A 7067-nucleotide genomic window follows, 5' to 3' on the forward strand; every position below is an offset into this window, starting at 1 on the left:
GCTCTTACATTAATCCAAACCTAGGCAATTGTGGAAGTAGCATCCAAAAGCCAACAATCCATGCCAACAACTTTGAACTTAAACCACAGCTCATCACCCTTGTTCAGAACAACTGTTCGTTTGGAGGAGGTGTTCAAGAAGATCCCAACCAACATTTGACCACCTTCCTGAGAATATGTGACACAGTGAAATCTAATGGTGTTCATCCTGACGCCTATAGATTGCTCCTATTTCCCTTCTCACTCAGAGACAAGGCAGCCAAGTGGCTGGAATCCTTCCCAAGGGAGAGCTTGACAACTTGGGAGGATGTGGTGAACAAATTCTTAGCAAGATTCTACCCTCCTCAACGAATCAATAGGCTGAGAGCTGAGGTTCAAACCTTTAGGCAACAGGATGGTGAGACTCTGTATGAAGCATGAGAGAGGTTCAAAGACTTAACAAGGAGGTGTCCACCTGACATGTTCAACGAATGGGTCCAGCTGCACATTTTCTATGAACGGCTCTCTTATGAGTCAAAGAAGGCAGTAGACCATTCATTTGGAGGGTCCTTGAACAAGAAGAAGACCATTGAGGAAGCCATAGATGTTATTGAAACAGTAGCAGAAAACGACTACTTCTATGCTTCCGAAAGAGGGAACACAAGAGGAGTGATGGAGCTAAACAATGTGGATGCTCTGTTGGCCCAAAACAAGCTCATTACCAAGCAGCTGGCTGACCTCACCAAGAAGATGGAGATGAACCAAGTAGCAGCAATCTCCACTTCATCAATAACACAAGAAGGAGTAAACCAAGAAGCAGAAGGGAGTCAGGAGCAAGCCAACTACATTGGGAATTCACCAAGGAAAAACTATGATCCATACTCCAAGACTTACAACGCTGGATGGAGAAATCACCCGAACTTTGGGTGGGAAAGTGAGCAAGATCAAAACCAAGACCAGAGACGTTACAACTCCAACAACAATGCAGCTCACCAACAATTCACCCAGAGGACATCTCAACACCCCCACAACAACACTTCTCCACACACTTATCAAAACCAAAATAGCACATCTGCTCCGAATCACTCATCAATTGATGACAAGCTCTCTAAGATCGAAACCTTCATTGAAGGAATTTGCAGAGACATTCAAGACAGTAAAGCATTCAGAGAGAAAGTGCAGTCAAACATGCAGAATCAAAATGCTGCCATAACAAAACTGGAGACACAAATCAGCTATCTTTTTAAGCAGCTTCCGAACCACAATTTTTGCTATGATGCTCATTCAAGCAAAAGGGAGGAGTGTCAAGCTATCACACTTAGGAGTGGGAAGGAACTGAAGGAACATCCCCAAAAACCACTAGAAGAAAGCTCAATTGAAAAGGAAGAGGAGCAAGATGGAATGCAACCCCCCACGCCAAGTTTACAGAAAGAGAAAAAGATACCCCAACTCAACGTCTCAAGAGCTCCATACCCCCAGCTATTGAAGAAAAAGGAAGATGACAACCAGTTCTTGAGATTTTTGGAAATCTTCAAGAAGCTACAAATCAACATACCATTTGCTGAAGCCATAGAACAAATGCCACTTTATGCCAAGTTTTTGAAGGAGCTAATGACTAAGAAGAGAAGCTGGAAGAACAATGAGACTGTGATACTAACTGAAGAGTGCAGTGCTATCATTCAGCATAAACTACCTCAGAAACTGAAGGATCCTGGGAGTTTTCAGATCCCTTGCATTATAGGAGAAATCACAGTAGAAAAGGCTCTTTGTGACTTAGGGGCCAGCATCAATTTGATGTCAGTAGCTATGATGAGAAAGATGAAAATTGAGGAGGCTAAACCAACAAAAATGGCTCTACAACTGGCAGACCGATCGTTCAAATTCCCTCACGGGATAGTGGAGGATTTGCTAGTAAAAGTAGGAGATTTCATATTCCCAGCAGATTTTGTGGTGCTGGACATGCAGGAAGACGCCAAAACCTCCATCATTTTGGGAAGGTCATTCTTGGCCACTGCTGGAGCTGTCATTGATGTTCAAAAAGGTGACCTCACCCTTAGATTACACAATGAAAAGATGAGATTCAATGTGTTCAAGGCCATGAGTTATCCACCGGAACAATTGGGGAAATGCATGAGGTTAGATGCACTTGAGGATGAAGTGCAGGAGAATTTTGAAGAAGATGAACCTGAAGAGAACCAGAGATTGGTGGAGGAAGAATCTGAATCAAGTGAAGAGGTAGCTACAACAGAAACACATATACTAGGTGCACCAAAGGAAGGGAGCGAAAAATCAGAAGCACCCAAACTTGAACTCAAAGCATTACGACCCACTCTCAAATATGCCTATCTAGGAGAAAATGAAAACTACCCAGTGATCATAAATTCATCCCTCAGTCAAGATCAAGAGGACGAGCTACTCAAGGTGCTGCGGGAGCATAAGGATGCCATTGGATGGACCCTTGCTGACTTGAAGGGAATCAGTTCAGCCATATGCATGCATAAAATACTATTGGAAGATGATGCCAAGCCATCCATTCAATCCCAATGAAGGCTGAACCCAATCATGAAGGAAGTGGTACAGAAAGAAGTTATGAAGCTTTGGCAAGGAGGAGTCACATACCCAATTTCGGATAGCCCTTGGGTTAGCCCCATACATGTTGTGCCAAAGAAGGGAGGGATCACTGTGGTTACCAATGAGAAGAATGAGCTCATACCTACAAGGACTGTCATAGGATGGCGGATGTGCATAGACTACAGGAAACTCAATGAGGCTACACGAAAGGACCATTTTCCCCTTCCATTCATGGATCAGATGCTGGAAAGACTTGCAGGGCACGCATATTATTGTTTTCTCGACGGTTATTCAGGATATAACCAAATAGTGGTTGATCCAAGAGACCAAGAGAAAACCTCATTTACCTGTCCGTATGGAGTGTTTGCCTATAGGCGCATGCCATTTGGATTATGTAATGCCCCTGCAACTTTCCAACGCTGCATGCTTTCTATCTTTTCAGATATGATAGAAAAATTCATTGAAGTTTTTATGGATGATTTTTCGGTATTCGGAGATTCTTTTCCTAGTTGCCTACATCACCTCGCCTTGGTATTAAAAAGATGCCAAGAAACCAATTTGGTCTTGAACTAGGAAAAATGCCACTTCATGGTGACAGGAGGAATAGTCCTTGGTCACAAGGTCTCTCACCAAGGCATTGAGGTTGATAGAGCTAAAGTAGAACTTATTGAAAAACTACCCCCACCCAGTGATGTCAAGGCAATTAGAAGTTTTTTAGGGCATGCTGGTTTTTACAGAAGGTTCATTAAAGATTTTTCAAAGATAGCCAAGCCCTTAAGCAATCTCCTTGTATCTGATACACCATTCATCTTTGATGAAACATGCATGCTAGCATTTGCACATTTGTAAATGAGGTTATCCTCTGCTCCTATCATCTTCGCACCTGATTGGAACCTACCATTTGAATTGATGTGCGATGCATCTGATTTTGCAGTTGGGGCAGTGTTAGGACAAAGGAAACATAACCTAGTTCGTGTGATATACTATGCTAGCAAAGTCCTTAATGAAACTCAAAAGAATTATACCACTACTGAAAAGGAGTTGCTAGCAATAGTTTTTGCATTTGACAAATTTAGATCATACCTCATTGGTGCTAAAGTGATTATTTTTACAGATCACACAGCACTTAAATATTTGTTTGCCAAGCAAGAATCAAAGCCAAGACTAATAAGGTGGATCTTACTGTTGCAGGAATTCGATATTGAAATCAGAGACAAGAAAGGAGTGGAGAACAAGGTGGCAGATCACCTATCCAGAATAACCCCATGATCAAGGTGGAGAAAATGATACAAATGTGAACGAGCTCTTCCCTGATGAGCAGTTGATGACAGTTCACAAAGCACCATGGTTTGCAGATATTGCAAATTTCAAGGCGACTAGGGCATTACCCCCAGGGATCAATAAACATCAAAAGAGGAAGGTCATGAATGATGCAAAATACTTTGTCTGGGACGAGCCATATCTCTTCAAGACATGTTCAGATGGAATTCTTAGAAGATGTGTTTCGGAAGAGGAAGGGAGAGAAGTCCTGTGGAACTGCCACGGTTCATGCTATGGCGGGCACTTTGGAGGGGATAGAACTGCAGCAAAGGTGTTACAAAGCGGATTCTTTTGGCCCACTCTTTTCAAGGATGCCAAAGAACTAGTAAAAAACTGCAATGAATGCCAAAGATCTGGAAACTTGCCCAAAAGAAATGCCATGCCACAAAATTTCATCTTGGAACTCGAACTGTTTGATGTGTGGGGAATTGATTTCATGGGACCATTTCCAACCTCATATGCAAACAATTACATCCTGGTAGCAGTAGATTATGTTTCCAAGTGGGTAGAGGCTATTGCAACCCCAACTAATGATAACAAGGTAGTCATGAACTTCCTCAGGAAGAATATCTTTAGCCGGTTTGGAGTCCCAAGAGCCCTCATCAGTGATGGAGGGAGCCACTTTTGTAACAAACCACTAGAAGCTCTTCTCTTACGATATGGGGTAAAACACAGAGTAGCCACACCTTACCATCCTCAAACAAGTGGGCAAACTGAGATATCCAACAGAGAGCTGAAGAGGATCCTAGAAAAGACTGTGGGCGCATCTAGAAAGGATTAGTCGAAGAAGTTGGATGATGCTCTGTGGGCATACAAAACAGCATTCAAAACCCAACTTGGAATGTCTCCATATCAATTAGTCTATGGGAAAGCTTGTCATTTACCACTGGAGCTGGAACATAAAGCTCTTTGGGCTATCAAGATACTAAATTTTGACAGCATTGCTGCGGGTGCAAAAAGAATCTTGCAGCTGCAAGAAATGGAGGAATTCAGGTCACAAGCCTATGAAAACACTAAGATGTATAAAGAGAAGGCAAAGAGAAAACATGACATGCATTTGGCACCCAGGAGTTTCGAAAAAGGGCAGCAAGTACTCCTTTACAATTCTAAATTAAGGCTGTTCCCAGGAAAACTCAAGTCAAGGTGGTCCGGACCTTTCTTGGTTACAAAAGTATCACCATATGGCCATATCGAAATCACGGATGAAGGTTCAAAGAGGACTTTTACAGTGAATGGACAAAGACTCAAGCATTATCTGGGCAACATGGGGGAAGACCCCAGAGTAAAGTACCATCTCAAGTAATTAAGGACTCGTCGAGCTAGCGACGATAAAAGAGCGCTCTGTTGGGAGGCAACCCAACCTCAGGTAGTTTCACTTTCGTCTTTATTTCAATAAAAATCATAAAGTTGTTTCCCCTGTATTGTAAGGAGCTAAGTTTGGTGTTCCAAACCAAAACAATCCAAGAGTGATAGTGTAGTTCTAAGTTTGGTGTTCCACTAAAGAACATTGGTTAGAATTATACTCCACTCCAAAAGAACATTGCTAGCTCCATCCAATCAAGAGAAACAACTTAGATGTAGTTAGACTTTAGGTGATCATGGCTTTGCTGATAGCTAGATATGAGGGTCTCTGCATATATGCAATGTTATGTACTGGGCAAAGAACTAAGTTTGGTGTTCACACACCAAACTGAGTTCAAGAGGCACAAGCATACATATAAGCTAACTATGTCTCAAGTGCTTTGGGAACAAGCAACTTCCAGTGACCTTGTAGGAATCTTATAAGGAAATGGTGCACCTTCACCCAAAGAAGCGAGGCAGCAAAAACTAGGATGATGACAAAGAGAGAGGGGGACCAGAGATCATCACCCGAAAGTTGTATTGTTACCTGATTCCATTGTACTTAGAACTGTTGAAAGTTGGAGGTCCGAATTGCACTTTTGATTTGTAGTTACTTGCAGTTGAAGTTTTTTTAAATTCTGTCTTTTAAGTTTTTCCTTCTGAATAGGTCCATCATTTCTGGTTTAAATGTCACTGCACCATCACTTAACCTACTTGTAAGCTTGTCCATTTAAATCAAATAAAAAGAGAATGATTATAGTTGTAAAAGACCAGAGTGGAGTTTATATTGTGGAAGTGCATTCATGAATCTTTGGGGTAGTCATAAGTTAGCTAAGTTGGTTCAACCACAAGGTTAGGAGGACAACTATCTATCCTGAATACTTGACTTTGGATATACCCATGAGACTAAGCATATGACAAGATCCTAATAAGAGAAAAGGGAAAAAACAAAGGAAGTGAAAAATAAAAGAAAAAGAGTAAGCAATAAGGCTAGGCATCAATGGTTTTAATCTTGAGGCAAGTGTCTGTGGTGCTCCTGTGTGAGGGATCTACTTGGATGAATAAGCTCTTAGGGGTACCTTATCACTTGGTAACTTGGGTTAACTAACTCGGGATTATCAGCTGAAAGTCCACTATCAAGAGTAACCCTCAATACAGAGCATTTAGTAACCCAAAGAGGTGCTGGACACCAAGGTCTCAAGAAAAGAAAATAAATAAACTATATGCCTGTGGTGTGTATGTATGGGGGAGAGACTTGAGGGAGTAAGTCCTTAGGGGTGCTTCAACACCTAGCACCTTGAACCAACTGGTTCGGGAGTGTTGGCTGAAAGCTTATCTTCAAGAGTTGCCCCCTTACAGAGCACTTAGCCTAAATAACACAAACTACCCTTGTAATAACAGTAAAAGGATCAATGAATAAAATTCTCATGAGATATAAACAAAGTAAGTGTTTAGGGACATGATAAAGGTCTGAAAGCCAGTAATGGAATGAACCTAAGTTGCTATGCATGAAACCACCATAAAATCAGTAATATGACTTCCACAAGAATGACTCATTCCTCTGGATATTCCATTCATCATTCTCTTGTTCCAGTACTTGCTTAGGGACAAGCAAGCTTTAAGTTTGGTGTTGTGATGCCAGGGCATCTTGGCCAGTTTCACTAACCTTTTCTTTAGTGTTTTTAGGTTAGTTTCATGCATTTCTTTAGGAAATAAGCTAGTTTTGGGTAAATATTCACTTATGCCTTGACTCAAGCATACATTGTGCATTTTACATGATTTCATGAGGATTTTGCATAAGTTTAGTGACAAATATTATGTTGCATTACTCATGACTTGGACTAGAGCTTTGATGCA

The 7067-nt window shown here is 41.4% G+C and overlaps 1 non-coding gene across 1 annotated transcript; it reads right to left on the reverse strand.

Moving 5' to 3' along the window:
* Window positions 1-356: 356 nt before the first annotated feature.
* On the reverse strand, window positions 357-460 carry LOC112753818 (small nucleolar RNA R71). The gene has a single exon (XR_003178183.1). It is a non-coding gene; the product is annotated as a small nucleolar RNA R71 (small nucleolar RNA).
* Window positions 461-7067: the final 6607 nt, after the last annotated feature.

This window comes from Arachis hypogaea, chromosome 15, assembly GCF_003086295.3.
Source record: "Arachis hypogaea cultivar Tifrunner chromosome 15, arahy.Tifrunner.gnm2.J5K5, whole genome shotgun sequence".
Classification (NCBI taxonomy): Eukaryota; Viridiplantae; Streptophyta; class Magnoliopsida; order Fabales; family Fabaceae; genus Arachis; species Arachis hypogaea.